Genomic DNA, 26,791 nt, shown 5'->3' on the forward strand with positions numbered 1-26,791 from the left:
TCAACAGCTTTACTGGAAGCTCAAACTGAATGAGAACTTCACATTTTTTTTAACATCCCAGCTGGTATAAATTAATAAGCAACATCAAAGGCAAAGGCAAGCACCTGTGTTACTGGCACACAGGAGTAGCAAGGCCCTTAGATAAATAAGAGGCTACACTGAAACCCAGAGAGACAGACAGACGAATTAGACAGTGTGACAAGGATTTTTGCAAAGGGAATTCTTTGTAAGTGAATCATTTAGTATGATCCTAGCTTTACAGGCTGGGCACTGCATTATGTTTAAGAATCCTACTGTTTTATTTTGTATTTTTATTACTGCAAAGGCAGCCAGCAAGAGAACAAAAAAATAACACTAGACAAAGGATTTATCTCAGTAGTATTTTATTCAGCAATAGCTAAAATTGCATGATGTGCTTTCAAAGGGGCCTACTGCATTCCCATACAAAGCTGAGAAGTGTCTGCCCAAATGTCTAGTGCTTTCCTATTAGTACCCTACAGCTATCTAAGCAAGCTGCCAGCAAAGGCTCTAACTATACGTGATTAGTTTCAGGCCTTCATTTTTAGCGAGTCATCACCCTTTTAACAGCAGATGATGCCCCCTAGTTGGAATCAATGTGAGTGGACCAGTTCACAATGGGATAGATTAATGATGAAAAATGTGTCCTCAGCCTTGGGGCCTTAGGACATTTATCACCCAATGGGCCTGCCAATTGGTGGGCTGCCCCCAACTCATCAGGACAATACCTGCTCTGCCTTTAAAAGATAGGGCCCTCTTTAGAATTCTGATTTAATGAGGCTTAGTATCTGTCACACACTCTCATTCTCTCTCTCTCTCTCTCTCTCTCTCTCACACACACACACAATTTTACATTCAATTTGTTGTTTTTTCTGAAATAAACTATTCTTTATTACAATAATTATTAGATTTTAGAGAATGCCATTTAAGCCAGTTTCATTTTCTAGATATGATAGGAAGGAGAAAAGACTATGGTTAATCTTTATATTATCCTTCCCTTTGAAACCACAAGTTCTTCTAAACTACTGAATTTTCTAGATAGAAAAACTATTGGAAGAAAAGGAAGTCTGGCTTAAACAACAGACATTAATCTATTTTCTTGTCAAAGTAGCTGGAACTTCCCCACTCCACCTTGCCTCCAGTTTAGGTACATTAGGAGCTGTCTTCACTTCAGCTCGCATTAAGAATTCAACATTAAGAATATTCACTTTATGTCTTAGAACATTAATACACACATAAATGGCATGCAAGCTGTTATAAAGCATGTAAATAGATGTTCAGCTTTATAACTATTAAATCATGGCATGGAGCATCTTACTTCCATTTCAAGGTAAGTCAGAAGTTTATGTTAGCAATTTGGGAGCAGTTTGATTTCCTACTGTGGCATCCCTAAAGAAACTCCTGAGGCCAGCATTTGCCTTCAATGCACAAAGTGATGATAGCTGTCAGGAATTCCTTGCATTTATTTATTAAAATGTGTATAGACTGCCTTTTGTTATAAAATAGCAAGACAGGCTACAGGAAAGAATCAATTCAATACAATATTAAACAGTAAAATAAAGAACATGAATACTAGATATCAAAAATAATAATAATATAGTACTGGATCCATGATTTTTGTTTTGTTTGCAGTCTACCATTATAACCCTTAATTTGTTGGAGGGTGTATGGGGAGGTGGAAGTTACATGAGAGGTACCCTGTGTAAAATCATGCAAATTCAAGTGATATTTTTTAATAACGGGTTCAACTGTTATCAAGTCCCTATGGAAAAGCAAAGAATTAGTGTATGTGCATGAGCAATCTCTTTTTTTCTGCCTTTCAGTGGAGCAGAGAGTGACCTGGGCCAGAGGTGATATAAGCAACCCGAGGGAAGGGTACATAGAACTTTCTCAAAATTTCAAATTTGCTCATAAGTCCCAAAAGTTTGGCAACCTCTGCTCTGGTGTATATAGGCCTTCATTTCACCCTTCCAGATTGTTTGCCGCCCCAACTATTAGACTTTCAGTTATTTCTATCTGTATCACTGAAACAAAGTATAAGATAGTGGCCCAGGCAATTTGAGTTTGCATATAACCTTGTAATAACTAAGTACTCTGTAACATTGCATTTGGCACTTTCCCTGTTCAGGCACAATAATAATTTATAATAATAGTAATTTATTATTTATACCCTGCCCATCTGGCTGGGTTTCCCCAGCCACTCTGGGCGGTTTCCTACAAAACACTAAAATACAATAACCTATTAAACATTAAAAGCTTCCCTAAACAGGGCTGCCTTCAGATGTCTTCTAAAAGTTTGGTAGTTTTTTTTCTCTTTGACATCTGGTGGGAGGGCGTTCCACAGGGCGGGTGCCACTACCAAGAAGGCCCTCTGCCTGGTTCCCTGTAACTTGGCTTCTCGCAGCGAGGGAACAGCCAGAAGGCCCTCGGCACTGGACCTCAGTGTCCGAGCAGAACGATGGAGGTAGAGAGGCTCTTTCAGGTATACTGGACCAGGCCGTTTAGGGCTTTAAAGGTCAGCACCAACACTTTGAATGTGCTCAGAAACATACTGGGAGTCAGTGTAGGTATTTCAAGGCCGGTGTTATATGGTCTTGGCGGCCGCTCCCAGTCACCAGTCTAGCTGCCGCATTCTGGATTAGTTGTAGTTTCCGGGTCACCTTCAAAGGTAGCCCCACATAGAGCACATTGCAGTAGTCCAAGCGAGAGATAACTAGAGCATGCATCACTCTGGCAAGACAGTCTGCGGGCAGGCAGGGTCTCAGCCTGCGTACCAAATGGAGCTGATAAACAGCTGCCCTGGACACAGAACCTCTGTGGTATTCAATGGAATCTTGATCAAAGAGTCCAAATATCGTATCTCCATGGTTACACAGGCTAACACGTGTTCATGTAATGTGTGAACCAGGACATATGTGGTTTGGTTACAATTAAAATGATTGAGAGGAGGTAGAAACTTAAGTTCCTCCCCATAGCATCTATAGTTTTACCTTCTCACAGCTAAGTGCAGAGCTGTCTTTTGAAAGGTTTAGTCAGCCGGGTTTAATGGATCAGTCTGCTTTGTTATATTTTTCCCAAATTTAGAAATATCTCTGACTTTGTTTCTGTAAACAGGAAAAGAACTCAACTGGGCTTGTTAGTACTGCTACTCCCTCAAGCTCTTATTTCATAAAGAACAAATTATTTCATTTTTTCAAATTATTGAACAAATTATTTCATTTGAAAATGCATCCTGCATGAGAAATTTCTTAACAGCTCACAACTTTAAGCAAATCTGTATTCTGAGAATAACAACAAAAACAAGGCTTTTGTACCCACTAGCTTTCATTGATTGAATTACTTTTTGCAGGGAGGGACTATCTCAGTTCAGTTTTGAAATAAAAATAGAAATATACTTAAAGTTATTATTGATGCTATTGATTTTCAAAATTTGGAAGGGCTAAAAAACAAATGCTACATAGATAGATAGATAAAAACTCCCCCTTACTCGCTCCAATCTGCATATAATCATTTCTAGTACTGTATAATATCCACACAAGGCCAGCCCTATTCACATGAATAAGTGTTTTAAATATATGTGAATAAACTTGCCAATCTATCCTAGCAGATGGGAGGGAAGAGAAAAATGGTAAGTAGGGAGTGGAGAGGCAGCAAAAATGATAAAAATGTTGTTTGTTATACAGTACTGGGGCAGAGAAATAAAAGAAAAACAAGAGGTTATTCAAAATGAAATGAAGGGCTATCTCTCTCCAATGATAGTAATAATAAAATGAATGGAAAGAGCAGTCTCTTGGGTGACAGCTGTAACTAAAAAGCAGAGTGATAGCTATGACTAGGAAGTCCCTCTATAAAGCCATTTCAGCCTTGAACCTACAACCTGGCCTTCAGCATGCCACTATTTCCACGTTCAGTCACAAAACTGCAAACCAGAAGTGGGGAAATGATTAATGGACCTTGATCATATGAAAACAAGCATCTGGACCAAATAACCAATTGGTTTGCCAAGTTTTATCTTACAAATATGTTTAATGAAAGTTATACATCTTAAGGGGTATTGTGGTAACATCAGAATTGAGCATAGGGAAGGAAACAGATAAGAAAGATTTAATGAAAAAGATATGTTGTTGGTTGGGAACAACTTACTCTACTATGCAAAAAATAGGTAAGAAAATGATATAACAGATTGCAAAAAAGTTGGTTAATAGGCAAAGGTAAGAGGATTAATGTAGATGAAAATGTAGATTTAATAGTATGTGAGGAAGAAGGAAGAGTTAGTACAGATTGGAAAGAGGAGAAAGAGCTAGATGGGAGTTATAAAGAAAATGTGAAGAATTGATAGAAGAGAACAAAATTATTGATAGTAAAATCAAGTTGTTAAGAGTGTTAGAAAGAGGAGGTATTCTGTCCCCGCTTCGCTAGCCTGATCGGTTTCTATACTGGCAGAGGAACGCTCACCTGCCCAATTGGCTTCTAAACTGTCAGAAGAACAGTCTTCCGTCTCTCTGCAGCCAGTACAGAAGCTGATTGGGCTGGCAAAGCAGGGGCACAGCAATCTGCTTCATCAGACCAATATAGCTGGCACTATTTATTTTTTCATTGGAAAATGGGCTGAGAAGGAAGCTAGTAATGTACAGAAAGAATTGCTTGCCACATTCCAGCTTGCTGTATTGCTGTTCCCTTTCTTAGCACACAACATAGAAGCCAAACTGAGAAATGTGAAGTTGGGTGTGCAAATGGGTGTGTCTGTTTTGGCCCAACCCACTTGGGCTTGGGCTATGCCCACCACCAGCATGTTTTGTCCTCCAATCACTTTCCCCTGCAGGAATCTGATTATCTGGTTAAGCAAGTTTTCTACACTGCAGTTTAGGGTTGATTTTGCAAGAAAACTATACCTCCTCATCCAGAAACACAATAGGTATCAAAATATATGAATTGCCTTAGGCTTTGGGGCTTTATTTCTACTGCCTGGGAGAACTGTATTACAAAACTACCAGGCTTGAAAAGAGCTATACATCTGACTTCAATGCTTCCTTATTGTATTATGATTTGGGAGGATGGCCCCAACCCTGAAATAATCTCTACGTTCAGTGAGGGGTTGAAATTTGAGCAAACTCATAAATTTAGCAAGGGCTGGAAATAATACCAGCTAGCTTCCTCATGAGGCCAACTTGGCAAAGCTGGCTAAGGGTGGGTTGTTGAAGAAACAGAATGCTGATAATGGCCTGGTTTGTTTGATAATGGTAAGCCACTGGCAAAACATTAAACTCTCTGCCCAGGAGCTTCTGGGGTTGGATTACCAATGGCCTGATGTAAGCAACAGGGAAAAGGGTCTTTTGCAATGGCCTTGAGAAACAAGAGGTTGCCAGGATGATTGGGGGCGGAGGGAGATACAGAAGGGGAAGAGTCGCTTTCTGCAAGTGCTGCTGGAAACAAGGAGGAGGGAGGGAGGGGAGCAACTCAATGCAGGTACTGAAGGACAGCAGCCAAGCTCACTGATTGGAACAGGATGTTACAAAGAGAGAGACAGAGATTACACGTAGGATGCCTCAGAATCCAATGCTGTGTTGCTGGGAAGGACAAGCCCCTCTTGAGCTGTGAATGCTGTGAATTCTCTCCCCATCTAAATTCAGATGTAAATATGTGTAAATAAACTATACTTCTTAAAGACACTGTGCCTCATTTTCCCCAAAGAAAACACAAACCTTGGCTAAGTGCCAAGATCCCTGGAATCTTCCGCCACTCAGCAGAGACTGGGGTGGCTTGTAACAGTATTCATTTTCCCAGATTTCATCTGTTCCTGAGGCATAAAGACTTCACAGCAACTTGACAAGTATGTGGAAATTGCTAGGGAAGGGCAGAAACTGCCATTTATCTTTCTCTTTTGTATTTTTTTCTGGTGTGTCTCAGATGATAAAAAGGTTCAAAATGTTCAAAAGACATTCCTCCATCCAGAATTTTGTCGTGTATGTGTGTTTGTGTGTGTACAGGGAGGGAGAAGCTCACAAAATATTGCTTTATACACAGGCTGCTAATCTCAATGCGAATTATGATATTTCATCTGACAGAAAAATAGGATTCTTTCCTGGAAAATGAACCAGGAGATAAAAGCTAAAATGAGGCTACTGGGTCAGGTTTTGTGTACTTTGCTCTCAGAGCTATTATCCTTGTTTTAAGAAATGTCTGGTTGAGCAGACCAGAAATCACAGCTCTTTGCTGTAAGTGAAGCACTCAGTTGTACAAATTACAGCATTTTTCACTTTACTTCACTCTTTTTCTTTTTTTTATTAAAGCAGTACCAACTACCAAAACAGATTTCAACCACCACTTAATAGTCAGGTGGTCTTTTATCTGTTTGCAAAGCAGATTTGCAAATGCAAATCAATACAAAGCTTACTAAAGAAGATTTTATAGCATATGCTCAAATTTTAAAAACAATTTAACAAGTAACATGAATGAGACAGAAGAAGAAAGCAACAAAGCCATTGTTTTTCCGCAAAACTGAACTGCAGATTTTTACAGTCACAACACTAATATGTTCCACTGTAATTTGTTTTTACCACCATCCTACTGATTTACCAGTCGGCACACTCAGGAATTGCAAAGCATATGCAAAGGTTTGGATGCGTCAAGTATACTGCAATAAAATATATGGTCTAAGCCTCTGGCCTCTGTTGATAAGCATCTCACATAAGCGAAATGCTGTGTGATTGCTTCAACATCTGGTTTACAGTCAAGCTGAAGCAGTCATAATAAAAATAGCATCATCAGCCTAGGGACCATTTGTGAATTTAAGAGCAGTGTGTGCTTTCAGATACCTTTTCTCCAGTATTACCAAAAAGAACATGCCACATGAACAATTAAGTGTTCTCACATTTAGGAGCTTGATATTTAATTTACTTGTTTTTGTTTCCTCTCTCTCTCTTTTCCTTAACAGCACAGTGTTAAGGAAGTGCAGCTATTTTAATATATTTTTGGCTGTTTTCATCTAATCAAATGCTCTTCCTAAAGGTTGACTTTGCAAAACAGTCTCTCTCAATACAAGGTGCATATATCCTTTTTCACATCAAACCAAGTAAGTGATGCAATACCATGAACATTGCCTCACCTTTGCTACAAGGGCACAGAGAGGAGGAAGGTGTCAGAATTCTTGTCACAATCCTGTCAGGTCCTTTTGCATAAAGAAGGGAACTACATTCAAAACTACAGCCCTCGGGAAAGTCAGAAGTGTGTTTACAAATATCATTGCTTTACCTACAGGTTATTAATCCTATCGTTGGGAAAAAGATCAGGTTGTTTGTCTGAAGATTAGACCTCTTCAGCTGGCTTCTGAGATTTCACAGTTCGGTACAAGAGGGCATAATACAGATCCATATCTAATCCCTTTCTGCACTAGTCACAGCTAGAAACAAATGAGATTCATGATGTCTGGATATTTTATTACTGGGCCTATTTGCGTACATGTCAATGAAACAAAGTACCTTAAACATAGAAGCTAGGCCTACCACTATCACTAAGCATATTTCAGTTAAAAGAGGTGTGAAGCTTTTGGCTTTTGTTTCTCCAGCATGGAAGAACTATTTAGTTCTGATGAAGTGTCTTTTTAAAACCTTTAAGAAAACACATTTACTTTCAAAAACATCTAAAACAGCAAATGCAACAGTAGCTATTTTCAAGGATAGGTTTCTCCATTTACTTTGGTGGAATAGAATAAATTCTTTGACAGAACTGTGCTTGGTTTTCCTATTTATTTATTTATTAAATGCATTTATTAAATGCAACCCTTCATCTGAAAATATCAGGGCAGTTCAGAGCATAAAAATGCAAGATTAAAAACACACTATATATAATAAAAACATGACCAAAGACAAAACAAAACAATAACCCCACCCTCGAAAACATTTAAAAGGACATTGGAGTTAATCAGCGAAAGGCTTGCTTGAAGAGGAATGTTTTCACCTGGTGTCTAAAGGTGTATAATGAAGGTGCCAGGCAAGCCGCCCTGGGGAGAACATTCCACAAATGGGGAGCCACTGCAGAAAAGGCCCGCTCTCGTGCTGCCAACCTCTTAACCTCTCTTGGAGGGGGCATAGAAAAGGGCCTCAGAGGACAATGCAGAGCCAGGTTGATTCGTATGGGGAGAGGTGATCCCAAACGTATTGATATCCTGAGCTGTGTAAGTCAACACCAGCACTTTTGAATTGGGCCCAGAAACTAATCAGCAGCCGGTACAGTTGTGCCAGAATTGGTTTTATATGCTCAAACCACCTTGTTATGGTGAGCAAGCTCGTCATTGCATTTTGCACCAGCTGACGTTTCCGAACCATCTTCAGAGGCAGCCCCACACATTGCCTGAATTACTTCTTCTAAAGAGCATAAAATAACTATATAAATAAAGCTTTAACTGCCCAGTTAATGTATTCAGTTTCAGTCAACAAAAGCTTTATTTAAAAATAACATGATTTGCTAATTTGAAATACTTAACTTAAGCTGATGTAAGCTGTGAAGGGAAATAATATACACTTTACAATTAATGTTGTTTTCTCTGGAGATCCCGATAAGGTGTCCAGTAATAAGAAAGTCTCTAGAGTAATTATTCATTGAACTGATCCTAATCAACAGATTCCTAATTACCTATATTATTTTGAGTAAGCAGGAGGTTGAAAAACATAAACTATTAAACACCATCATAGATCAATCAGTCAGTCAAGGTTTCAGGAAAAAAATGGTAAATTATGTGACTGTGACAATATATTCTATTCAGAATATAAGTTTATACAAGTTCTTGGGAACCACTTTATTTTGTAGGACAGCAGAGCGTTAGTTATAGGTAGGTTGTTATCTACGTCCATCTTTTTATCAGACAGTTTGATAACTCTTTCCTTCCGGTTAAGCCATTCCCTATGAGGAGCTCCCCTAAAGGAAATCATAATGAACAATGATTGTGTTGTGAGTTGTTGGGACTTTATTTCAGCACACGGCCTAGAGGCATATCACATTTGGCTTTGATCTTTTCTGATCTCACAGACTGAGCAGAATCATACCTCATCAGTACACAGACAGGAGATCTCACAGGAAAATAGAGGTGCAGAGAGAGGTGATTGCTAACAGCCAGACTTTAACAAGGCATTGGCCAGTAATCTCAGTACTGTAGCATGAAGAGTAGTTGAATCCACCGAGTTAATAGCAAACTAATATTTTCCTCTTAATTAATATCTTATGACATTTTCCCTCACATCAAATCTGTTAATCCCGGTGCCTAGACCATACAATAGTGGTTCTAATTACTTTTCCCTACCTATATTGTTTTCAAGTTATTCTAAGGTAGTGTTCTGAAAGAACTGTGTATCTTCAATTTATTCTCTATCTAAGCAAAACAGGCAAGCATTGATCCTAAACATATGCAGTTCATGAGTGTGTGGGGCTCTTGATCACTGAGTTTCTTCCATTGTTGAATCCAACACCCTAAATCTTATAGTACTTTGGGACACTATGTAATAGGGTACAAGAAGAGAGCCATGTTCTTCCTATTCCCCACTTTCTCCATATTGCCCAAAACAAAACATACCGACATTGAAGGTAATTTAAATTGAATTTGCTATCAAATAATGCGCTGTACACCTATTACACTACAAGTGTTTAATCTGCACTGGACCTAAGTTGTGTCCTTTCAATTCATTATCCAGAAGCCCATTCTTACACATACAGCAGACAGAACTCTGGAAAAACACAAGATTCTTTTTGCTCACATGTGTAATACTCACAAAATCCTAATCATGATTTCTTCAGATCACAACCTACACTTAAATTCCATTGATTTCTAGGAGAATAAAGCACATGGGCACGTGCTTCTAAGAATTTGTAGCTAACCTCATATTAGGCATTGTTTGTTGATATAGCTCACAAGGGCACATACATTATTACTTACAATACAGCCCTAGTAATTTAGTACTGTCTTAATAATTCCATTAGTATTTAAATTATATACTGTTATATTACTAATCGACAAGTGGAAAAAAGATAAAGTTAACTTCAAAATAAAAGCAACAATATAGTCCAAAACTTCAAAATGTGAATATTATAGCCTGTAATGTAACTGCAAAATGTGAATATTATAGCCTGACAGAAAAATAGTACCAATTACTGGTCACAAGCACTGTAGGCAACAGGGAGCTCTGGGACTAATCATTCTGTTCCAGAAGATAAGTAGGACTATTGCCAAGTAAAAGCCTTATCTCATTTATAGGCAGGTGGTGGTCTTTTCCAACCTGAAAGAACTGTAACATATTTAGGATATAATATAAGGGTGGTATGGGAGGAGGTTCAATTTGATTCAATTGAATTTAAACTGATTTCTGCAATATTTATCATTATTATAATAATTACAATTTTTGCATTTACACCCCCCTTTCCTCCAAGGAACTCAAGATGGCACACATGGTTCTTCCCTTCTCCATTTCATCCTGGAAACAACCCTGTGAGGCAGTCTCTTTTGCAGAGAGTTTTATTTGTACTGACTGGTGGTCTACTTTATAGCTCAGGACATAGGTCTGACCACAGAGGTTTGATCTTTTCTTTATCTATGGTTTTAACATGGTCAATAATAGTGTGTTACTGACCTAGCAGCAACCTTTTAGCTTTTTCTAGAAAACGGAAATGCGAACAAAAAGTACCATCAAAGAAAACATCCTGATAATAAGGCTTTAATACTCTGGGTCAGCAATATGCTAATTTCTCAGTTACATACAAATTAACTTCTACAGCTGACATAAAAAGTATTGAACATTAATAATTTACCAAGTAAGATGTTTTGGTTTTGTCACTGTATTCCCAGAACTGCTAAGGGAAAGAAAATGTGACTGCATTTCTCTCCTTTTACTGAAGGAATATTGTCTCCATAAGTATGTTTGACTTCTTCTGAACCTTTAATAATGCAACTTCTAATTAATGCTGATCGATGAAAAGGGGGGGGGGGTAAGACTTGCTCACTGGAAAGAGCAATAAGGTTAATAGGAAATTTGGTCACTGTCTCAAATTGCAAGAATGGACCAGAGACAGGCAGCTTTACTTTATCCTACTACTAATACGACTCCGCATCTAATTATTTTCCATACTAAAATATTATAAAATGATTTATTTTTTTTAATTGGAGGATAGAATTTAGTTTTATGAGCTTATAGTCTGGGAAGTTGTGAAAAACTGTAGTGCCATGCAGCATTATGTAGTGCCATGCAGCATTATGGTACCTCCTTAAAGTAGCATGGGAAAAGGGAGAAGTTAAACAACAATCATGCTTAATCCCTTGATTCGGCATCATAAAGCAGTTTGAAACCAGGGTTTCCAACTTTTACACTGTACTAGGGACTCTAGCAGGCATTAGACCACTAGCATGTGATAATGTGCCAGGAAGAGCTTCACCTTTAATTCCTGCATATAAAGCTGCTGTTAAAAGGCAGGCCATTTCCCCTCCCCTGGGCAGTGGACATATTCAAATACAATCTAATAAGTGAAATGAAAGATACATAATTTATTACAATTACATATTAAAATGAAAAGTTATTGCACGTGCCAAATGCCTATCAGCCAAACCAGTAGCTTTTCTCTCTTTGAGGACACTAAGACAACCTGCCAGCTCTGCTACCATCCCTTTTTCTCTCTCCATCTTCTTCTCCTTTCCCACCCTGTTCACTCTGTTTTTTCCTTCTCCTTTCCCCCCACAAAGGCAGCAAGGGAAAGGGATCCTTTTAGCATATAAATCACTCAGGCTTAAAGACATGTCTGTGATAAAATCATCTTCACTTTGCCAGAATTTCTCTGCACCCTCTGAAGCAGATACTACTGTAGTGGGATGCGGGTGGCACTGCGGTCTAAGCCACCGAGCCTCTTGGGCTTGCCCATCGTAAGGGATGAGCAACTGGGTGAGTGCCCATTGCTTTGTTCCAGCTCCTACCAACCTAGCAGTTTGAAAGCATACCAGGGCGAGTAGATAAATAGGTACTGCTGCAGCGAGAAGGTAAATGGTGTTTCCGTGCACTCTGACTTCTGTCACAGTGTTCCATTGCTCCAGAAGCGGTTTAGTCATGCTGGCCACATGCATTGGAAAGCTGTCTGCAGACAAACGGCAGCTTCCTCAGCCTGAAAGAGGAGATGAGTGCCGCACCCCATAGTTGAATTCAACTGGACTTAACCATTCAGGGGTCCTTTACCTTACCTTTACTACTGGAGCAGGCTCTTTCAGCACTTCTCTAAGCAGCACACTCAACTGAATGGGTGTGTTTTTGGGGGCGGGGAATTAAGTTGCAACAACCACTATACCAGGTGCTGATGCTATGCTTGTTTCCTGCAGTGCAGTACTGCCATCCCCATCATCTGACACTGTCTCTGTGAGTCACCAGGGCAGAGTAGGAGTGGGGAAACCCGGGCTTTGAACCCAAACCCTGTAGTCTTCAAGTATCAATGCTACTCCGTGTTTTTCACTCCTCAACTGTTACGTTCATAAGCAAAAAGTGATATAAACTCACCCCCCCCCTGAAAAAAAGCTCAAGTTTCAGGGAAGATGCCTGGAATATCCTGCGGAATGTGGGCTCCCATGACACCAGTGCATTGCTATTTATCTAACTCTGGTTTTGACCTTTCAGGTGGCTGTGACCAAGTGCCTCTTTCCAAATGAGATGTCTAAAAATTGTTCTTCACTGAAATGTTCACAGCCGCTTTCCCAGCACTGACCTAGCAGAAATGTTACGGTTTGGTTCTATTTCCTTGAATCATGATGCACTGTGCATTACTCTCAGTCACAGAGAGTTTGCAAGTAAATGTAAGATTAAGCATAAGCATCAGCTCTCATCAACTCTAAGCACAAGGCAAAAAATATTTGTGGCTCCTTTCCAAGCAGCAAATTAGACAGTAATCAGCAGGGTTATACCAAACAAGGCCTGATGCTTTTATCGACTGTATCACTATTTTATGCACAACCTAGTGTTCGGTCAATAGTTGTCATTGGAGGGCAGCCACTTACTCACTGCTCCTGTCAGTATTTCTTATCTAATTACAGATGAGCTCCAGGTGAAGAAACTTCATCTCATTAACACAGTCTATCTCAACTGCAACTTTCACACAGATAAGCCTATCCATATTATGCTTTTGCAGCTGCCAAGGATTGTTGCTCCAGAGAATCTAGTTCTTTCCCTCTGCTCTACCACCTAATGTTTTAGTGCAGTGTGGATATAAGTTGTATAGCATCACAAAGTAAATCATAGATTTAATTAAGAAGCATATTTATGCAAACTTATTAGGAAAACCAATAGCTTGTTACGTTAACATATTAAAATGTGCAAAGCTACTTCACCACAACAAAACATTCAGGTAGCTTCTAATCACTGCTGCTTAAAGCCGTATCTGTGATAAAACTAATAAATTTGGAAAGATTCAGAGAAGTAAGGCAAGTAAATAAATAAATAAATAGACATTCTATTTTTAAAAAGTATATTTAGAATGTACTGGAATATTAAAGTAAAAGATTATGGATGTCCTTTTTCAGGATTATGTGTAATTTTATAATGTTACACATATCACTGTTTATATACAGAGGCAGTTTCTGGTTCTGTGTTTCTGTTCTCTTATTTTCTGGTCTTATTTTCAAAGTTTTCAAAGTTTCTGAAATTCTTTAAATCTTATACAGTGGTACCTCTGGTTACAAAGGCTTCTGGTTACGAATGCTTCTGGTTATGAGTTCTGCTAACCTGGAAGTAGCTGCTCCTGGTTGTGAACTTTGGAGGCGTGCACACAGCAGGAGGCGTGCACAACATTGGAGGCGTGCACACAGCAGGAGGCCCCATTAGCAAAAGCGCGCCTCAGGATAAGAACGGTTTCAGCTTAAGAACGGACCTCCAAAATGAATTAAGTTCGTAACCAGAGGTACCACTGTACTCGATAAGTAGCTATCATTGCCTGCCTATCTTTTAATATGCCCAGGAAATCATTATAGGGCCTTCTCTTCTCCTCTTGCCACTACTGATAACTGAGCCTCATCCCAGGCCTAGCAAACTGTCATGGCTATTATATTACCAATAATATAAATTTCTCTTCCTTTCAGTCCATACTAGGATCATTTCTAACACATAACTTCCATCACTGTTAAGATTTCTTGGTAGAGGACAGCAAATGATATGTAGCAGATCCAGATTGCCAAAGAAAGGAGGAGCTGCAATTTGAAGTAGCTACTTTGAAATATGAGATGACAAGCACACAAACATATTTTGGATAGGGAAAAATTATACATCACATGCATGTTTCTTTCTTATTGACACTCTGGAGGGATCAATTAATTTTGGTACTTCAAGGTAAAGTTTTAATCATGAAATACTACTTCATTCAGAGCTCTCCTCCAAGAGAAGAAAGACATAATAATGTAGGATGCATAATGTAGGATGCATAATGTATAATTATAGAAATTAGTGGCTTGTCTTGCCCAGAAATGCAAGTAACTGATCACTTTTCTAAAAAAGCATTTCTAGACTTGGAAGTGGCCCAGACAAGGACCATGCAACTGTCTTCAATTGTCCTGCCACAAAATTGCTCTTGTAATTTTGGATTTAACTTGGTTTTTCAAGAGGATTATTAGATTTAAAATACTGTCAGTGGCTATTTACAAAATGCAGTCCATCCATCCCTAAATACATGCACAACTTCAATACACTTTGGCCACCACTAATATGAAAACTGTGATAATTAAAAGCAAGTAAGATGATTTAACTACAAGGAGCTGACTTATATTTTATCAATTCATTAACCCATGCTGCACATCAGTTCCCCAAAGTTTCAAGTGTAGGTCTTTCTCAACTTACTTTTCAAGTATAGATGTTTTATACATTTAAACATTTCATCTGCCATGGACCTATGATTGTTTTATGTTGTGGCCTGTGCCACAGGTAAATTTCTGTGAGCTACAATCCAGTTCCACTGGACCAAGTTCAGTGCCTTTGTGTTATATACAGAAAGGAAGTGCATGGGTTTATGCAAACATGAGTTACAGCTACCTTCTCTCCTCATTCTTTCCCAATCTTACCACATATCTTCTTTGCCCACTGCCAGGCCACAAAATAGCTTTTACATGCTCCTTATCTGCTGCCTCTGGCAACACTCTCTTTGTCAAACAGTCACATTGATTCAACAGCTTCACTAGCTGGTGTAACACTGACCTAGTATGGTAGTTCTTGCCCTTAATCCTACACACTTCTTTGTTGACATAGGAGATTAAACAGTTCATGAGTGGCAAAAGGAAGGAAGGAAGGAACTGTGAGGTAGTCAATGTGTCATCTATCTGTAAAAGAGCTGTATATAACAACCCATTCTATGTACAGAAATATTTTCAATTAAGTTACTGGGACATAGATGTTCTGTGATAGGAAAATCAATTATTTTATTCAACTTCTTTATTTGAATATTTTTCAGTACATTAACCCACATTCAATTTATCTATTGTTGTTGGCATCTGTCTGTCTCAAGAGACAATGGAATGTGCCTCCAGGTGAGATGTAAAAATGATGTGTTAGCTGCACTGAAGTGACTACAGTGTGCAAGCCTGGGCAGGGTGTATGGAGCTCCTGAGCTGCCCAGACAATTAATATACCCCCTTCTTGGCAACACTGATATGGTCCAAAGGAAAGAGGGCAATACATGTGGCACCAGCTTGGTTGCAGGAGTGGCTGGAAGGAGGTGTATAAGAGGCTATCCAACTACCTTAGAGATTCCACTCCAAATTTGTGTAGGGTTTACTCCTTAGCCTTTTCTTCTCCTGAAGATATCCCTCAGGGCAGCGGAGGCTTGGGAAGTTTTTTTTTAAGGTTTAATGTTTTATTGGGTTTTTTATATATGCTGGAAGCTGCCTAGAGTGGCTAGGGCAACTCAGTCAGTTGGGGTGTTGTTGTTGTTGTTATGTTCATGGCCCCATCTGCCCCTCACTTCTTTACATAGTACATGCAGAAACTGCTTTTTTGACCATTGGATTCTCTATTGGTCTCATCCACTCATTCTGCCAGAGCCTGCCTTTGCATGCAGTGTAATTCCCTAACTCACCAAGGGTTTATGACCCATCAGCTACCCTCACCTGATTCAGCGGACCAGTCAAAGCCATTTCCTGGGGTGTGGCCACTGTCACATGCTGACAGCTTCTAGGAGTCACAGATGATAGCTGAGTGCAGGGTGGGGATCAAAGGTGGACCAACTATCCTAGAATGAGCACAATGTCCCCCCATCTTAGGTACTGCCCTTCCCCTAACACCTCATACACCCCTCAATGACTCACTGCAGATGTAACCACCAGTTTTCACTTTCACTGACCAGATATTAAATTCATTGAAAATTCGTATAATTTACAGTGTAAAATATGCTATAAAATTGTGTCACCTCCCAATCTTTTTAATTCTATTTTTTTAAAGCTTTTAGTATCAATAAGTCAATAAGAATATAAGATCAACTCTAGTAGGGCTTACATACATCCTATTTTAAGAGTCAACATTTATCATAAACTGGAACCATTTTTCCAAGAAATAATCTGTAAAAAATCCAGAAAAAAAAATCACTCATGCATAGATTACAGACAAGATTATAAGCAATTTCCACACTTTGTCAAACCAACCTTTAATAGGTGGTACCAGGAGGTATTTTCATTGTGAAGCAATTGAAATTCTTAATGGACGAACTGGGGGCCTTTTTCAAAGGTTAGTGTGATTGTCTTTCTTTTAGAGATAAAATCCAATTATGCACTTCTAAGGTAATAGAAGAAATAATGAAAACTAGATAAAATTTTTCAGCTGAACTTATATAGAAAAGTTAAACAATCTCTGAGGCTTATTACAATTTTTAAAACATTCCTGGAGTCTTAGTATAATTTAGAATTATTTAATAGGTTTGAGACAAAAAGGTAATTAAAGCAAAATTACTACCGAAATTATTGTTATAGGAATAGTTGAACAAGGGAGGTACTTCTAGAATTACTGTACTGTTTAAGCTCTTCTGATATGTCTTTAATTTAGAAACTTGCATGAAGTTTCAGGAAAAAATGAAGTTTTCTTCCTCCTCCCTATCCAAAAACCCAGAACCAACCTAATGAGGACCAAATATGGTCAGTAGTCACAGAATACTGAATGCACATTGGGTGTTTGCATGAGAGAGAGAAAACAGGTGGGGGTGGGGTGTAATGAAGTATCTAGAAGAGGAATATCGAACGTGAGCACTCAACTTTCTAAGGATTTATTATAGGTTATACTTGTAAGACCTAAATTCAATACATACATTATCACAGAAGCTTATAAAAAAAAATTCCATGTGGCTTTCTCAAACAATCATGGGAACATTTAAATATGGGAACAGAACAGGTAAATCAGTTATGTCAGCTCTTTATGACTCTCACACCACTCTGTATTGGTAGGGCAATTATTAGGCTGTGAGGAACCACAACAATGGCTACATCCATAGTTTCTGAATGAAGTGTTCACTGAAGTGGCTCACACACCATTTCCAGTAACGTGAATTTCCTTTGTTTCCGAATAAAGTTATTCAGATCCACCCGTAAGGAAAACCAATTAAGTAAGGATTATGATGAAATTAACTTGAAGATCAGCTTTACTTAAAAATATAGCTTTCTAGCAAACACTGCACAGAACACCAAATGTCCTAGCAACAATGCTACTGGGAAAAATGATCACTTTCTATCTGAAGAGTTCTGTGTAGATTAAACAGAACTATGTATGCCAAACTTGTCAACAATGTTAAGAGCAAATAAAAAGGCAGATACATTTGCTAGGATACCACTCTAGACCTTTGTAAGCTGTACTTCAGTATGTATTGGGAGGCAATTGTATGGGTGAGCAGAGCTGCACCACGTTGGAAAGCAGGTGTACTGAGGGCAGCAGGGAAAGCTGGTGCCCCAATCAGACTAATGTCCAACTGTGTAGCTAAATAATAAATGTGCATGATGGGAGCCAATAACAGAGCTCTACAGTCACCAGTAACAAAGGTTTTGTCTCTGTTCTTAGCTCCTATTCTCTCAAGAAATGTTTTTCCCAGGGTATAACTTGGGAAGCTAGTTTGGCTTAGCCATGTACTGAAGAAGTCCCATGACTATGGGAGATAGGTGAATGTGTCTTTTGATGCAATTTTCTTTTGCTGGAAGCAGATGTGTCGCAATTTGGACAGAGAATGCAGAAACTCTCCAACCCAACAGCTATCTTTTCAAACAAGAAAATTACATTCATGCACCTCCCAATTAAAGCAAAATTCCATCAGAATATTTTTTATCCATTAGTGTAGCATTATACCCAAATGAAAGTGTTACATGAATATTTCAAGAAAGATCCATGTTCAGGAAACTCAAGTGCCCTCACCATGAATCTTTACTGCAAAACCTATTAGATTTTTCATCCCAATTAGATATTTTTCATGAGTATACAAGGGAGTCAGTTCTGAAAACAATGCCATGGCCTGTGCTCCAAAATTTTCCAGAAGCAATAATTTATTTGTGTTTGCTTTGGGTGACTGATATTAAGCTTTGGTGTGTGTGTGTGTGTGTGTGTGTGTGTGTGTAACCCAATTCTGAGTTCCAGAATTGGGCAGGTTAAAAAGTTAAATAAATATTATGAAACCTAATAAATGACATACGTTGTTCAATATCTGCCTGTGAATGCCTTGAACTATCACACTAATTAGTCTGAAGAAAACCTGTAGCAATTTGTGGAAGAATAATTTCAGATTCAGTTAGACCTTGTTATTCCACTTAATTGCCTCAAGGCTTCATGGAACATTTGGCAAATTCAGAACTGAAAGAATAATAATGTTTGCTTTGATCAGTTTGAAACTGCAAATGCCAGTCTCCACCCCTTCTTCTATGCAACTGTAGAAAACAGATTAGAAAAAAAGAGTCTAGTTTATTTTTTCATAACTGATTAGTCATTCTTTACAATGACCCCGCATGAAGAATATTTATGGACTTAGTTGATTCAAACAGTTTTAAACCAGCATGGATCAAGATCGAGAATACATATGACTAAAAAGAGACAATATACATTATTTATAAAGATTTTTATTCTTCAGCATTGCTTTTCTATAAACCATTTCTGAAGTTTTTGGATTCTTCCAAATAGAAACCTTCAGAATGGAACAGAAAATCTACAGAACTCCATTGAAACAAACTCTCTGTCTCTCTTACTTACACTCACACCCTGATACAGCTTTATAAATTCAACTGCATTCAAATCACTAATTCTAAGCTACCATCATATATCTTCACTCTTAATAAATGTAAAACATTATTAATAGAGACATATTTTAAAAGCTGAAAATGTGCTTTAGACACAATGCAATTATATATATGTTTCCGTGTGATCTTTGCTGTTCTCTCTTTTATCCACTGTGAAAAGCTCCTGTCGTGACAAACAGGCAGTGGTGGCTGGACTCCTGCACATATACACATGTACACACAATCCAATCTGAAATTGCATTTAATTGATTTTTTCTTTTCTTTTAATTGAATTTAAAAGAAGAATTGGCAAAAAAGACTGTAAGGTCCATTGGACTTCCAATATCACCATGAGAGTAAAAGGGCTTATATACCCTTCTTTCTTCTGAAGAGTATTCCCTTCCATTTTCCAAATAAAGAGCCATCCCTTCATATTTTCCAAACTTATGGCAGTGGAGACAGTTCCAGGAATCTGTGGCACGGATAGCGGTTTAGCTTCAGGCCCTGGAAGCTGGCAAAAGCATGGTCAGCAACATTGTACTTCAGACACTAACTACTAAGGATCCATGGGGTCCTTTCACACTTAGCTTCCTTTTCCACTTGCAGAAGAAACATACAGGGATACACAATTTGGTCCATCTTTTCTTCATCAGCTGCTTGGGTTATATATACAATTTTAAAAGGAGGGGAGAGAAATGGCGGAAAAAAACAATTAAAAATGAAAATGACAAAATAGTAAATCAACTTTTGGGAAATTAAAGGGGAAGCAGAAAAAAAGATTGTGTGCATGTCTGTGAAATTGATCCCTTTCAAATCAACCAAGACCCAGTAATAGTTTAGCTCCAATCTGAAATGGACTCTGAGCAGACTCCAGGTATCCAGGACCTGAACCCTTCCATTATTAGATTTTCTTCCATCATTATATGAAGTAAACTAAAGAGGATAGGACTTTGCTGCAGAAGCATCAGCGACTACCAGGCCCATGCAGAGGGTGGGGGCAACCAAGTACGCTTGCCTTGAGCCTCAGAGAGGTAAGCTGGCCAAGAGGACCCGCCAGTGCCTGGCTGCTTTTTTGTTTGAGTTTGTAACTTTATTCTAACAAGACTCCTGTCCTGGGTCTCTCATACAAGCTCTGCACAGGCCTGGTGGCTACTGTTGTACTAGTATTTGGATGGGTCCCAGCAGAGATGTACGCAAACAAGTTGCCACTTCTTGCAGGTATTGGGTTTTGTTTGTATAATCATATGAGCATTTGCCTTAGCAGTTCATTACAAACCATTAGTCAGAGTTTAACTGCATACTGTCATGTTAACACATGATCTAATAATACCTTTCTCATATGGTGAGCCTTGGTTATCAAATAATTATTTACTTGAGTCAATCTGTTATCACAAATCTTCATCTTGCCATGTCAGTCTAACAGACAGGTTGAGAGTCACTTGGGAACCTGCTGACGTGAACTCACTTTCAGTGATTACTGTACAAAACTGGGGAGATGAGCATGGCTGTAAGCAGAGGTGCTTAGGTCCATGGGAGGATTATAGTATGCTTAAAGGGTGAAGCTGCAAGGATCAAGGGGGAAAAAAGTATTTGTTATGCCTGAACCTATTCATATATTCTAAACATTAACATTTGTTGCATTTGATAAGAATTTGTTATGGTGCTGTTTAGTTTAGTTCTGGACAGTGCAGATTCCCACTATCTTAGTGGGCATATAAGATCTCAGATGTTCTATTGCCAAATTAAAAAGCATCTTGCTGAAGACTTTCTGTGAATATGGCACATTATGTTAAATTAAGTATAACAAGAGAGTCCTGTAACCAACTGACAAGAAGTTATAGCAAGCATTAGGAGTAGGTAAAGCTACATTGATTAAGGAGGTTCAGCAAAACTGAGACATTACCCAGTTTCTCACTAGGCACCACAGTGAGAAAAGGACACCAATAGGCCTCAATGTCTTAGTGGTATCAGTAGTCAGTAGATGAATCTTCTCCCTCTACCCATCTGTAGTTGCATGGTTATAAATCACTAACACTGATTGGCAAGTGGTGCTCACTGTTCCATGCTAGTAATTCAACAGATTGTTAACAAGCATACTTCTTTCATATAACACTGAGGAAATCACAAATATAGAAGGAAAGCAACAAACAGGCTTTGAAACAAACAGCTAAGAATGAATGCAGAAATATACAGGTTACCAATGATCAACACAGCTGCCTGGAGACACAAATGTGTAACTTGCAGATAGTTTTGAGCAAGGCCATGCTTTCTAGGATTCGGACAAAGCAATATGAAACTTAAGGAATCTCTTCATTATTCAAGAACTCACCTATCTAAAAGTCATAGTTCCATACACATTCCCATGAAACTGTACGGCAGCAGTGTATTGTGTGTGGGAAAGAGAACTCAGTGTGTGTTTTGGTCACTGCTACTGAAACTCACTGCTACTTTGAGTTTCCTGCTTGGCAGGGGGTTGGACTCGATGGCCCTTGTGGTCTCTTCCAACTCTATGATTCTATTCTATGATTCTATGAGTGTTCATCCAACCTGCTTTGGGCATGCAGTTCCCAACCACTACGCCGTAAGGAATTTTGGCCCTCAGTGAATTGGGAGAGAGTCTCTATCCCTGATGTATCAGCTGGCATCCATCTGTCATGGGAGGCAATGAAAGAATGCGTCTTTGGGGGTAAAGTCAAACCACTGGAGAGTTACAGTGCCTGCTGGAGCTTTAGAGACTGATACAAGAGAGATATGTTTTATTGTAGGTGGGGCACATGAAGGCATTATGGGACTACTTCTCTCTGTGCTTCTCCCAGTGTTCACTCCACAATCATCTTGTGGATCTTAGGTGAGCATCCTATCTCGTTGAGCAGTGTGAACAGGCCTTCATTAGGTCTGTGAAGGTGATGTACGTGTCTCTGCTCTTGGCCTTTCTCCTGCAGCTAGAGCAGTGAAAAAATAATGTTGACCTCGGAGCACTAAAGCCACGTTGTGACTCAGGATAGACCCTGTCAGCATGTAACTGTAATCTGCTGAGAACTACATAGGCAAAGGCTTTCCCCACAGTACTCAGCAGGGCGATTCTATGATAGTTGTTACAATCATGGTGATCGCCTTTGTTCTTATAGAGTATCACAGTGCTTGGGTTGTGAACGCCTTGTGTCTGGACTGCTTTCTGCCACAGCCTCTTCCTGCTCACTAAACCCTGTTATCTCTTCATCTTCCAACACCTTCTCCTCCCAGTCTGCTCACTATTCTCCCTGTGACCATTTATTGTAGTACCACTACCAACAGCAATCCCTTGGCTCTGAGACTTCTTCCCTGGGGGTCCTCTTGGGCTTCCTTAGCTGGTGCCTCCCACCACTGCTCTTCATCCAGCCAGCCCATTACAATTTGATCCTTTTTACTTGTTTATTTCATGGGGGAATCAGTGCCACCTCAGAAGCTATGATGCTCATGATGACTAGGGCATTGGGGGGGGGGGCAGTAATTATTATCATAATTGCCACACCAGCTGCAGGCTGATGCAGCACAGAGATATGGAGCAGGCTTTGTTCCATCTCCCTGCCCGCTTCCCTGAAATGCCCCATTTCAAGGGCTTACACTGGTTACCACGGTGGGAATACAGCAAGCACTAGTTTCTGACTGCTCTTGGGGTGGAACAGTGTTCACCCCCACTAGCAGAAGCCTGATGAAATTAGTCTTTCACAATATCCTAATCCTCTACAACATAGATCAGAAATTAGAATTGCTCTATTAAACTCTTAATTAAATATGCTTTTTTTCTTACCTAAAAATCGTATTATTATAGTGGATTATTATAGTGGATGGATCTGGAAATCAATAATATATGTTCTAATATTAAAATGTTCTAATGAAATTTCTGCAACTCACAATGCAAATAATTATTAACACGTAAGACAGAAAATACACTTAATATTTTTATAAGGCACCAGAATCAGTATTTTTATAAATGTGAACCTCTAGATTACATTTAAAGGTAGTGATTATAGTCTATAAATAATTAACAGTTTGCAAACCAGCATCACTCCAAATGTTTGAAAACTATGAAGACATATTATAAAAACCTGCAAATTCCTAACAGTCATTATCCCTGGCTCAAATCCACTTTGTCAGTTCATTTTGTCCTGCTACTCAATCTCTCTACTCAATTCAGAGTTCATCAAACACAGCTACTCCTCTGATTAATGGATAATTTATTATTTGCCTTGCAAATGTTTATCTGCCAGGACAAGAGTAAATTTACTTCCATACAGCTGATATGTATGATGGCCACTCTTTCACTTCTGAAGGATTGGTCAATTGATGGTCAGGTCCCTAAGGAGCTGTGCCCTGGCCTTAGATTTCTGACACAGTCCTCTGAAAGGAAAGACATCTATTTTTAATTAGCACAGCATAAAATCAATTAGCTTGTAGCTTAAAAAAGGAAATTAATAATCACTTTTGTTTTGCATTTTCATGAGACCATCAGAAATAAGCTTCAGTGTTAATTACCCATATTGGTATGCTTCTGACGACCTTGAGTGCCATGGTTGCAAAGTAATACTAACTTGAAAATGCAGATTGAAAGTATTTCCCCTAAATCATGAAACATTTAAAAACCCTGCCAAGGAAAGAATTCCCACGTGAAGTAGTGATACAGGAAAACAAAATGGAATTTTCAAGAATAGAAAAGGAATTGGGAAGTGATGGAATTCTTTGATGCCATGTAGGTAACAGATAGGCAACTTTGTTATCACTACCACAGCAGAGAATTGTTCCCAATAAACCATTTGCTGTAAGATTACGTATTTTTCAGTGGACTGGTTGCGTCTTTAGGATGTGTATGTGTTAGAGAGAGAGAGAGAAAGTAATTTTGGGTGGGGGGCCTAGAACTACATCTGTTTCTCACTGATATCAATACGGTTTTAGCATTCCACAAGTCTGACTTCAACTGACTGAGGCTCCATTCACAGAGTTGCATAAATTACTACCCGGAAGTAATCCCCATTGAGCTCAAGAGGACTTACTTCTGGAATGACAATAATAGGGGCTGTGCTGATGATAACTTGTTTTTCTTTATATAAAATGTATTCTATTTTTTCCTGTATTAACACCAAAGCTCAAAGATGCATACACATTTTGCTTTTGGAAAAAAGTTAACAATAAGACCGTATTTTTAAAGCCATCAGAAATGGTAGTTTAAAGCAGTAATAAAAACAGCTATATAGTATGGCATATTTAGAGTCTCCAGTTCCCTTCAACGGAGACTCCTAATAGAGACTTACATCTCAGCTCACATATAAGCACCTTTTTAAAAGTATTGTAACTGTTCAGGATGGCTAACAGAAGTTAAAAGTTCATTTGATTGAGGATATGGGATTTTAAATTATCTTAATATGATAATGTCTTAGTATTAGCTGTTTCCCTTCTTTCCATTTTGTTATGTGCACTGAACATAAACATTTCAAATAAATACTCCAAGCTTTAGAACAATGAAGCACTGACAACTTTGTTGTATGCCGTGAAATTACTATGCCATGAGTTTTGGTTTCATTAAAAGGGTAAAAAACCAACACATATTAGCAATTCTTCCCAAGTTTTTCAAGCCAGTATGTTTCTTAAGGCTAATTTCTAAACAAGATGGAGCACACATGGTGCCATGTTTGCACATCTCAGTTGTTCTAGGGCAGGAAACTCTGGTCTTGTTATTCAGACATCATATATGTAACTAGTCTTGACAACTGCTGATTATATCTTTTTTAAAGCACTACTGCCTTTTTGTGTTTGCCAGTTATCCTCTGGTGTATATGCCAATGCAGACAATGTCCCATCACCGTAATTGTCACTCAGCTGTCTGTCAGTGATGAGGAGAAAAGGGTGACAGCAGCCTTGACATCCCACCAATCATCCCTCTGGAAAATTGATATCGTCCTCCCCAGTAAACAACAGCTAAAGAATCGACCAGCCTTGCCGGCACATCCCTGAACAATCAGCTTCCATTAGGGGCAGAAGCCACACATTTATCCCACCATACTCCAATCAATAGAATGTGACTTGCTGTATGCTCAAGCATACCGCTGTTCAAGGTCTGCTTTGATATAATCATGCATCTAAAAGCAAATGGCTCCCCTGCTTACAGGTGTGTGTGTGTGTGTGTGTGTGTGTGTGTGTGTGTACTTTAAAAAACAAAACTGTTTCTATAAACATAATTGTATAATTATTTAAACAATAATGGTATAATGGCATAATTGTTTATATATGCCGTAAATCACTTTGGGATGCCTCATAGGAGGCAATTTATAAATGAAATTAATATCAGTTAATAATAATAATAATATTGCCACTTCTTCTCACTAATCTGTCCAGTCCACAACAGCACACAATTTATTTAGCCCATTTCCAGTTTGCCTATTTACCCATTTAATATTCAATCTCATTGTTAGAGGGGGAAATTAATATAAGAGCAACATAAAGAGTAATATATTATTTAAATGAGCTGAATTTAAATGTAATGTGTTTTATTTACTTTCTGCAACTGCAACATTTGTTACCCAGTAAGGTACACATCTGTTTATATATCATCACTGCAGCTAGAAATATTTGGGCAAGCAGCCCAGTAGTTTAGTAGCAACACAACACATGCAGGATGCTTGAGATGAGGAAGTAAATATAAGCTCTTACTATTCAGTGACAGTGAATGAGTATGCCAGTGGAGCCCAGACATTACATCTCTGGAGAGGGAAACTGTGCCTGATGGTTGCTCTTGCCAATTTGCAAAGTAGCACTGAGGTCAGTGTCACCAATGCTGTGTTTCCAGCAAGAGTAAAATGCAGAGTCAGCAGCTGCTGGTATTATTTGATTCCTTCCCCCACTATTTCCCTCTTAGACAGAAGGAGCTCACATGCTGTTGCTCAGCTCAGAAAACTTACACAAACGAAGCATGTAATTTATCTTTGCTACACTAAACTATAAATACAGAGTCCCAAAATATAACAGCAAAGAAACAAATGAAGATGGGGGGGGTACAGATCCATACAGTCTGTTGTCCTAAACTCAGTGAAAAGTCCACATTGTCAGCAATGTCTACACTGGCTTGGTCATGTACACAGAATGGAAGATGGCAGGATCCCCAAGGACATGCTCTACAGGGAAGTGGCTTCAGGCACCAAGTCCATTGGTGCATTACAAAGATGTCTTCAAATGAGACATGAAGGCTGGCTACTTCAACCAAGCCGTGTGGGAATCCCTTGCAGATGACCACAGCGTATGAAGACAGATAGTCAGGTTGTGTATCCACAGCATTGATCAGAAGAGGAATGACCACTGGGAGAAGCACAGAGAGAAGAAACACCATGGTGCATCAGCATAAACACAACCAGACACCTTTATCTGCCCCAGCTGCAACAAACCTGTTTCTCCCAAGTATTGTAACTCTTCAGGCACACTGCTCCATTGTCTCCTGAGACAGACGTGTACCAACAAAGTTCCAACATGTGTAGATACTAATTTCCAACCTTCAGTCAACTGCATGGAGCTCAG

The 26,791-nt window shown here is 38.9% G+C and overlaps 1 protein-coding gene and 1 long non-coding RNA gene across 22 annotated transcripts in view; one reads left to right on the forward strand and one right to left on the reverse strand.

The window, feature by feature from the left end:
* The window catches only part of ROBO2 (roundabout guidance receptor 2), an 810,838-nt gene that overhangs the window by 315,259 nt on the left and 468,788 nt on the right, over positions 1–26,791 (reverse strand). The gene's annotated exons all lie outside the window — the stretch shown is intronic.
* LOC309531406 overlaps positions 13,837–26,791 on the forward strand; it is a 57,964-nt gene continuing 45,009 nt past the window's right edge. Inside the window, exon 1 of the long non-coding RNA XR_014219302.1 lies at positions 13,837–13,929. This is a non-coding gene — a long non-coding RNA (uncharacterized lncRNA). The remainder of the gene's footprint in view (positions 13,930–26,791) is intronic.

This window comes from Podarcis vaucheri, assembly GCF_965113315.1.
Source record: "Podarcis vaucheri genome assembly, chromosome: 4".
Lineage (NCBI taxonomy): Eukaryota > Metazoa > Chordata > Lepidosauria > Squamata > Lacertidae > Podarcis > Podarcis vaucheri.